Source organism: Coffea arabica, chromosome 11c (assembly GCF_036785885.1).
Source record: "Coffea arabica cultivar ET-39 chromosome 11c, Coffea Arabica ET-39 HiFi, whole genome shotgun sequence".
Taxonomy (NCBI): Eukaryota; Viridiplantae; Streptophyta; class Magnoliopsida; order Gentianales; family Rubiaceae; genus Coffea; species Coffea arabica.
Window position 1 is genome coordinate 5,738,336 of NC_092330.1, and position 10,545 is coordinate 5,748,880.

The following is a 10,545-nucleotide window of genomic DNA, read 5'->3' on the forward strand; positions in this document are numbered from 1 at the left end:
TTATAATTTGATCATCTTTTAATTTCCATTTTTTATATAAATTAGTTTGAACATTTATTTGTAGTGTATTATAAACATCATTTATTCCTAATTTTGATATATAAAATGTTAACCATGTAAAGAAAGGAAAATCAAACTTTTGTTTATCTATTTCATTTTTCCATTCGATAATTAGTTTTTCTTTATATTCTGATTCTAATTGAAAAAATCAAATTCTTTTTTCAGTATTTTCTTCATCATCAAAATCTTCTTGTAAATATTTATGATTTATTTTATATGGTTTATTTATAACATTTATTTCTCCTTTCATTTGTGAATGGGTAGATGAATATTCTGATTGATTTTGATTTATTACTTCTAGAACAGGAGTTTTATATTTAAATGTTGAAGTATTTTCTACAGGAAAATTTATTTCAGTGGATTTATAATTAGAATGTCTAGCTGGTAACCATGAATAACTTGAACTAGGTCTTTCTCTTAATGAAGCAAATCTTATTAAAGTGTTTCCATCAGGTTTTTCTATAATATCTTCAGCAGTAGTTTGTTCTATATTTCTTGCTATTTGTGGATTTTTAATTTCAAATTCACTTGGTATGGTTATTTCATTCCATTTTAATCTTTTGGGAGTATAAGTTGTAGGTCTATCTGCATCTACTTGCAATAAAGTTGTTTCTTCTTTAAGAGTTGGAGTCATTATAAATTTTGGATTTAAATGTGAAGATAAAGGTCTATAATACATTCTGTATATTATTGTAAAATTCTTTGTATGTTTTTCAAATTCATTTCCTTGTAAATGAACATCTAATATAACTGAATTTAAAATATGTGGGTCTGTTAGATCTATTGAAAAATTTGGAGCACAGTTAAAATATATAGGTCCATTACAAACATTTGTTTGAATCATAGAAAGTAAAGAAGTTTTATATCTTTTTAATCTAGTATCTCTTAATGCTAAATATATAGGAGCATCAACTCCTAAATGGAATAAAGGTTTTACAGCAATTTGTATTAAACCTATATGAATATATCGATATCCTTTACTTAAATATTTTTGAATTGTATTATGATTTAATAATGGAATTGTTTGATATTCTTCTTGAATAGATATGGTTTCTTCATGAGTTTTAACTGATAATGCTGTTTTGAAATCTAACGAGCCTATTCTATATATATGTTCTATCTTTTCTTCTGAAATAGTCCAATCTGAATTATTTATAGGCATATGATATTCATGACTTTGTACTATATTAGCTTGCTTTGAATTAGATCCTAATTTAAATTGTCTAAGAAATGCAGCCATGCTTAATATTTAATTAAATTTTACTTAGACGGGAACAACCGAGCACTATGCCTGGAACATCCTATCCTGGACTTACCAACGGTCTAACAAGGCATCAGGTTTTACCAACGTTTTCAGTAAAAGTTTAATAAAATATGTAACATAAATGCATGAAATAGCCAAGTTAAAATAGAAACGTAATTCGAAATAAAGCAAATATAAATGCAAAGTTTAAATATGCATATGCACTTTAAACAGGGGTGTGGCTCTGATACCACTTCTACCCAGGCAATATAAAACTTTTGATAAGCATAAAACTAAGGAAATATATACTTGTAATTAACTTAAAGATTTGGACTTACAGATAATATTGAGTAGACAACGGAAGCTTTTGAGAAATGAAGACTTCTTGATTTCTTATTGAATACACTTGACAATAGCTAGAATACAGAGGTAGGTTGGAGTAGGTAGGAGTAGGTTTGAGAGTAGGTAGGAGTTTTTAGATGAAAGCTAAAATTATCTCTGATCTATTCGCCGATGCTCTATCCTTTGCAATTGAATCTATTTATAGAGCAGTCTGTCTTTCCTTTCATCTGAGTTTGCATCTGAATTTGAATTTGCTTTTCATCTGAATTTGCATTGTGGCCGACATCTTTTTCAAAAGTCATTTGGGTCTTGTCCGCGTGGTCCACCAAAAGGATCAAAGGTGGATTCGGATGATCCAGCTGACTCCTCAATTTTGTCAGTTTCCTCCTTTTTATCTTGCTTTTGTAAATAGTTCAGATATTCTTTTAACATCTCGGGATTTTGCATCATTTGCTTTATCAGAAAGTTACTGGCAATTTCTTCGGATGCCATTTCCGTCACTTTCTCTTTATTTTTCTTTGGAGTGGTTGGATAAGACGTAGTTGTTGGAATAGTGGTTGCTTGTCTTGTCATCTTTGGAGTAGTGGTTGAAGTTGGTGCAGTGGATGACGGTTTCGTCCATTTGAGTTTATCTCCGGTAGTTAGGAATCTGATAACATTTTGTTGATCTCCGAATTCTTGATTGAATCCCGTCCACCATTTAATTTTGAATTCTCTGACTAATGACATTGGGAGTGGTTTTTCCAACTCTTGATGAATTTTGAAACTCCAGCAAAATATCCACGGAACTTTGAACTCCATATGGAACAAAATTGGTGTTGTATATTCTTCCCCCCTTGCTCTTTTTAGATATGTTTGAAATCCCATAAGCACATTCGGAGGTAATATCTCTGGTTGTGGTCCAAACCATTTCCACCAGTGATTGAACCAAATTGGAAATTCTCTGCTGCAATTTTCTTTGAATGTGAAGAACCATGAGTGATTGAATGGTCTAAAAAGGAAGGCACGATACCATGCCATTTTGTAATCTTGATATGTGAATCCATCTGGAATGAATCTTACTGAAAAGGATTTTTTAGAATAAAGAGAAGTCCATTCATTTGGAGAACAAACTTTCTTTATTATACATTTTGAGTGGCTAATTATATTTGGATTTTTCTGTCTGGAATGGGGAATATTTCTACAGATTGAGTATCTGTAAGAATCAATTCATAATAATCCAGATTTTTGGAGGGATCATCTGGTTGCCAAAAACATTTTGGAGGAAAGATTCTTTGAGTAATTTGATTGAGTGTAGAATACAAAGGTACTTCTTGGAATTTGGTTAAAGTAACATGTTGAGTAAATGGCTTTGTAAAATAGGTATTTTCTATGGATTTTTCTAGGGATTTTGGTAGTTGTTGAATTGGTCTAATTTGAGAAGAAGTTGGAGTACAAGCAGCTTGACTATAGTCAATGCTGGAAAATCTGATAAGAGTTGGAATCTATTTTGAGTGACAGGAGTAAGACTCATCTCATAATCTTGAGGAGTCTTTGGCCTGGAATTTCCTGCTTTTGAATCCATAATCCTGCAATATTAATAAACAATATTTTTAAGCTGGTCAGATAATTTCTTATTTTGCTCTCTGTGATATTGAATAAATTCCTCACTTCTCTCAATTCTTTTCATAACTTTGATACGAATGGTATTTCTCTGAATCTCTCTTTGAATAAGAAAGGCTTTTTCTTGAGGAGTGATTGTAGTGGAAGGACTTTTTCGAATGTGTATGGTATCATATTTAGGAATTTGATGAGCTGGAATACATTGTCTGCCATAGCTGGTTTGGGCAAAATATTGATATCCTCTAGATTGGATATCTTTTTCTTTATTTTGAAGTGTGGGAGAATCCCTGTGAGCTCTCAAATGATTGGTGTATTCTCGTTCTTCTCTGTGTGCCATCATTTCACGATCCATGTCCTTGTAGAAATTCTCTAGTAAGAAAATCTGGTAAAGAATTATTTTCACCTTTAATAAATTCTATATCAAAATCGAATACAGATAGAATAGCTTGCCATCTAGCAAATATTTGTTTTGAAACAATATTTTGAATATCTTTCTGTAAAATTTCTTTTGCAGATTTACAATCTATTCTAATTAAAAATTTCTTATTATATAAATCATCTTGAAATTTTGATATACACAAAACTATGGATAAGATTTCTTTTTTAATTGTTGAATAATTTTTCTGAGGATCAGACCAGGTTCCTGAATGAAATCTAACTAATTCTTCTTTTCAATTATTTATTCTCTGTTTTAGTATTCCACCATATCCTAATTCTGATGCGTCTGTTTCAACTATCATGAATGCTTTAGGATGAGGTAAACATAAATATGGTAAAGATTCAATTTTTTCCTTTAGATATTTTATTTTTTGAGTATGTTCTTCTGTCCAAGGTTTTGGATTTTTCTTTAATCTATTAAATAATATAGAGCATTCTTGTCTTAACTTAGGAAAGAAATCTGCTATATAATTTAAATATCCTAAAAATCTTTGTAATTGATTTTTATCTTTTATCTCATCTGCAAATTTAGTAGCAAATTCTAAAGCTCTATTAATTGGTTTTATTGTTCCTTGATGTATATTATGTCCTAAAAATCTTATTTTTGTTTGAAATAATTTCATTTTTGGAGCAGAAACAACTAATCCATTCTTCTTAACTATTTTTAAAAATATACTTAAATGCTTAAAATGTTGTTCTATTGATTTTGAAAATATTAATACATCATCTATATAGACTATACTGAATGAACTGTAAGGATTAAAAATATCATTCATTAAATTTTGAAATTCTGATGGTGCATTTTTTAATCCAAATGGCATAACTTTCCATTCATAATGTCCAAAAGGTGTTGTGAATGCTGTTTTATATCTATCTTTTGGGTCTATTATTATTTGCCAATATCCTGATTTTAAGTCAAATTTTGAAAAGATTTTTGCATTAAATAATCTATTAAGCAAATCTTTTTTATTAGGAATAGGGTATCTAATCCATTGTAATACTTTATTTAAAGGTTTATAATTTATTACTAATCTTGGAACTATAATTTATAATTTTTCCAAGGTTTATTCTCAGATGACGGGAGTCAGTCCGCCCATCCGATCATGGAGTGCATCCCGGGGTTAATCACTGCCCAAGACAACGAAAGGCTCTCTAGGATACCTACTTTGGAGGAAGTGAAGGGTATAGTGTTTAGTATGGATGCGGAGAGTGCAGCGGGTCCGGATGGTTTCACTGGGAAGTTTTTCATGGTCGCCTGGGAAGTCATTGCAGAGGATGTGTTTCGGGCAGTGGTGAGTTTTTTCTGTGGGGCGGACATACCCAGGGGTATCACAGCTACGTCGGTTGTTTTGCTTCCGAAGGTGGATAGTCCACAGGACTTTTCGCAGTTTCGGCCCATCAGCCTGTACAACTTTGCCAATAAGATCATCTCGAAGTTATTAGCAGACCGTTTGGCGCATGTCCTACCCCGACTTATTTCGCCGCAACAGAGTGGGTTTGTAAAGGGCAGACAGATTGCTGATAACTTTTTGCTAGCCCAGGAACTATTGACTGGTATCAGGAAACCAAATCGAGGTTGGAATGTAGTGATTAAATTGGACATGATGAAGGCCTATGATAGGGTCTCATGGCCTTTCCTGTTACAGATGCTCCGTCGTTTTGGTTTTTCGGAAACTTGGATCGACATGATGTGGCGGTTAGTTTCGAATGTATGGTTCTCCATTCTTGTAAATGGGAGTCCGCACGGGTTTTTTAAGTCGACGCGGGGCCTTCGGCAGGGGGATCCCATTTCCCCGGCTTTTTTTGTTATTGGTGCTGAAGTTTTGTCGCGTGCCCTAAATGCTTTGGTTACTCAGGGTCGCTTCATTCCGTTCAAAGTTCCTCTCAGGTGCCCGGCTATCACGCACTTGGCGTATGCAGATGACATGATCATTTTCTCCAGTGGAGGGAGACCCTCGCTAGTTAGGCTTAGGCAGGTGTTAGATGATTACAGTAGGGCCTCGGGGCAGCGGATCAATTCCCACAAAAGCTGTTATTTGACCCATTCAGGTTTCCCGCCAAGGCAGGCTGCAGTGGTAGGTCAGATTTTGGGTTTCCAGAGACGGCAATTTCCAGTACGGTATCTTGGATGCCCGTTATATGTGGGCAGGAGGAAAAAGAGCTATTTTGCAGATACATACAATGCGGTGGCAGCGCGTATTTTATCGTGGAAAAACCAATTATTATCTGTAGGAGGCCGTATTGTGTTGGTCCAAAGTGTGCTAGCATCAATGCCCATACATTTACTTGCGGCTGCGTCCCCTCCTCATGGGGTGATGGGTGCATTGGAGAGTTTGTTTGCTGATTTTTTGTGAGGGGCAGCGGAAGGTGGGTCAAAGTTCCATTGGATTGGGTGGAAGGACATTTGTCGCCCTCGAGAGGAAGGAGGGGTGGGGTTGCGCACCCTGAAGGGCGTGCATGATGCGCTATCGGTTAAACTCTGGTGGAAGTTCAGGCAGCAGCAATCGCTCTGGGCGGAGTTCATGATGGGGAAATATTGCGTGGGTCTGCATCCGTGTTTTGCGGAGGACAGCCCGTTGTGTTCTTCTACGTGGAAACGGATGATGCAAGTGCAGCAGGTTGCGGAGGATAACATCGGTTGGGTAGTTCGTCAGGGTTCGATGGACTTTTGGCATGATAATTGGTTGGGGACTGGAGCGCTTTGTGGTAAAGTTGAGGTCTTCTTAGCTCATTCGGTTGCGGATTTTGTGGACGGGGAGGATTGGAATGTCGAAATGCTTCGCCAGTTCTTAGATGCCGGGCTGGTGGGTCAGATTCTGCAGGTGGCGCCCCCTTCTTTTCGGGGGCCGGATCGAATGATTTGGAGACCCACGGCGGCTGGTGTATTTTCCACATCCTCAGCCTATTCCATCGTCCGCCATGTTGATCATCGTTCATGGATCTATACCTCGGTTTGGCAACGAGGTCTCCCGGTTAAAATTTCTTTCTTTATGCTGAGGCTAATGCAGGGTAGGGTTCCGACCATGGATAAGCTGGCTAGGTTTGGACTTTCAGGACCATCCCGATGTTGGTGTTGTCAGGAGCCACAGGGGGAGAGTTTGGAACATGTGTTTTTCTCTGGAGAAGGGGCGCGAACACTTTGGCGGAACTTTGAGATCCACCCGGGGGAAATGGCAGGGGTGCATACGCTTCGGCATATGGCTGGCCTATGGTGGCTAAGGAAAGGGAGCAATGAGTTTCTGAGTTTTCTGTTTCGCACAGTGCCGTCGGTAATTTGTTGGGAGTTGTGGAAGGCGAGGAATCGGGGTGTGTTTGAAGGACAGAGGATGCGGGGTCGGGATATGGTGGATCGTGTCGTCAAGGTGTTAGTAGAGGTCTGCCAGGCACGCTTTCCTACGCTACGGGGTGTGATAGAGTCGTGGGAAGCATTAGTGCGGGAAATGACTTGTCGGCAAGAAAGATGGGTGGTCCGGACGGTGCATTGGGTTGTGCCGCAAGGGGGGTGGAAGTTGAATGTGGATGGCTGTTCTCGGGGGAACCCGGGGTTGAGTGGAGGGGGTGGAATAGTGAGGGACGGCAGTGGGAGCTTTGTTTTCGGATTCTCTGAGTTTTTTGGTCTTTTAACTAGCCTTCGGGCTGAAATGCGTGCTCTACTTGTGGGAGTTAAGCATTGTATTGCCAGGGGTTTCATGGAGATACATTTGGAATCGGACTCACTTTCGTTGATTAGGATTGTTAGGGGGGAGAGTGATTGTCCGTGGGAGATGCAGAGGGATTTGGATGAATTGCTTCAGTTCAAGCAGCACTTTCGGACAGTAGCTCACTGCTACAGAGAGGCGAATGTTCCCGCAGATCGGTTGGCTAATTTAGGGGCTGACCTAAATGGCATACAATTGTTTCAGATGATGGTAGATTTACCTCACTGGATTCGGGGGGCGATTAGATTAGATCAGTTGAGAATCCCCTCGATCCGTAGACGGATGGTGGGTTATGTATGATTGGGCATGGTGTACTCATGATTCCTTATTAATAAATATCAGCATCTTTATTAAAAAAAAAAAGTGTTTAAATCATTTAATTATTTCTTTAAAAAAAAACACTTATCTAGCTAAAAAAAAAAAAAAAAAAAACTAATCTTGGAACTCCTCTTTCTTTTTCAACTTGATTCATAACATAAAATGCAGCACAGCTCCATGGTGATTTTGAAGGTGTTATTAATCCTTTATTTATTAATATTTTTATTTCTTTTTTACAAAATTCTAATAACTCAGAAATCATTTGTATTGGTCTAGCTTTTGTTGGAATATTTTTCTCATTAAAATCTTTTTCATAAGGTAATTCTATCATATGTTGTTTTCTATCCCAAAAGGCATTAGGAATATCTGCACAAATTTCTTTTTGAAATAATTCTTCTAATTCTACTATTCTTTTTTGTATTTTAATATCATTTAGTTGTTCTTCAATTTTTAAATAAGATTTTTCCTCTTTAATATAATTTATATGTTGCTGTACTCTAGTAATAGTATTTATTGTCTTATATATTGAAAATGTTTGTAACGTTTGTAATTCCTTTTGTCTTATTGGAGTTAAAAATTTAAAGGTAATAATTTTTCCCATTATGTTTACTGAAATTCCTTCATTACTTACTAAAAATGGATATATTTGAATTAAAAAGGGTGTTCCTAATATTACATCATGATTTATATTATTTACAATTATGAAATTATGTCTAATACAATATTCATTATTACATATTGATCATTTTGTAAATTTATATTTTACTTTTAAATCTTCTCCATTTGCTGCCATAAGTTTTTCATTTGTTCTTTCACAATATTTTGTGGGTATTATTCCTTCTTTAATACAACTTATATCAGCTCCACTATCTATTAGAGCTACAAAGGTTTCTTTGAAATCTTCTACTGTGATAGTTACTAAGGCAAACCATTTTTGAAAAGTCATTTTTTCTATAGTATTTATATATTGATTTTCATTTACTGGGTTTTCTGCTATTTCTATTTCGTTTGTTTTAACATTAGAAGTTGAAGGTTGATTGTTATCTATTAATGTTAGTTTGGCTTCTATTTCTAAGTCTTTTGTCTTTAAATCTATAATTTCTTGTTGTAATTGTTTTACTTGTATTTTAAGATTATTAATTTCTGATTAAAGATCTTTAGTAGTTTCCTTTTTCATTATATTTATATTAGGATATTTGTCTATTAATTTAGAAATACTAAAAGGTTCTATTATCTTAGGCATTTTGTCTTCTTGAATAATTAAGCTTTTTAATCTTTCTAAATATTCTTTTTTAGCTATTGGATCTTCAATTTTGTCTATTATGTCTAATAAGAATTCTTTGTCTTCTTTTTTAGTTATAACATTTATATATTTTGGAGTACAATTACAATCTTCTTCACTTTCGGAATTAGTAATATCATCATAATAGTCTTCTTCAGAACTTTTATCTTTTTCATTTATTAACAAATTTATTAATTTATTTTTAATTTCTTCTTCGTTTACACAGATTTCTATAATTTTTTCTTTTAATTTACATTTGTTTGCTTTATGACCTATTTTTCCACATTTATAACAAACAATTTTCTTTTTAATAAATTTTCTCTTCTTAGTTGGTTCATTTTCCTTAGGGTTTTTATATCTTATTTTCTTGGAATATTTTTTAACTTTCTTTTTGTATGCTGATGGTGACTTAATTCTTTTAATTTCAAATGCATCACAGAATGATCCTATTTCTTTTTGTTTTGATCCATATTTTATTTGTAATCTTAATTCTGAACATAACATTAATCCTTCTTTTTTCACAAAAGCAAATAATTGTCCGAAAGTAATATTCTCAAATGAAATGACATCTGTTCCCATTTCTTTTTGTAAATTATCCATTATTCTTTGTGAAAATAAGTTTGGTAATCCAGTTATGAATCTTTCTTTCCAGAATAAAACTAAGGAAATATATACTTGTAATTAACTTAAAAATTTGGACTTACAGATAATATTGAGTAGACAACGGAAGCTTTTCAGAAATGAAGACTTCTTGATTTCTTATTGAATACACTTGACAATAGCTAGAATACAGAGGTAGGTTGGAGTAGGTAGGAGTAGGTTTGAGAGTAGGTAGGAGTTTTTAGATGAAAGCTAAAATTATCTCTGATCTATTCGCCGATGCTCTATCCTTTGCAATTGAATCTATTTATAGAGCAGTCTGTCTTTCCTTTCATCTGAGTTTGCATCTGAATTTGAATTTGCTTTTCATCTGAATTTGCATTGTGGCCGACATCTTTTTCAAAAGTCATTTGGGTCTTGTCCGCATGGTCCACCAAAAGAATCAAAGGTGGATTCGGATGATCCAGCTGACTCCTCAATTTTGTCAGTTTCCTCCTTTTTATCTTGCTTTTGTAAATAGTTCAGATATTCTTTTAACATCTCGGGATTTTGCATCATTTGCTTTATCAGAAAGTTACTGGAGTTGTTGGATGCCATTTCCGTCACTTTCTCTTTATCTTTCTTTGGAGTTGTTGGATAAGACGTAGTTGTTGGAATAGTGGTTGCTTGTCTTGTCATCTTTGGAGTAGTGGTTGAAGTTGGTGCAGTGGATGACGGTTTCGTCCATTTGAGTTTATCTCCGGTAGTTAGGAATCTGATAACATTTTGTTGATCTCCGAATTCTTGATTGAATCCCGTCCACCATTTAATTTTGAATTCTCTGACTAATGACATTGGGAGTGGTTTTTCCAGCTCTTGATGAATTTTGAAACTCCAGTAAAATATCCACGGAACTTTGAACTCCATATGGAACTACAAATAATAATAGACCCAAAAGATAGATATAAAACAGCATTCACAAC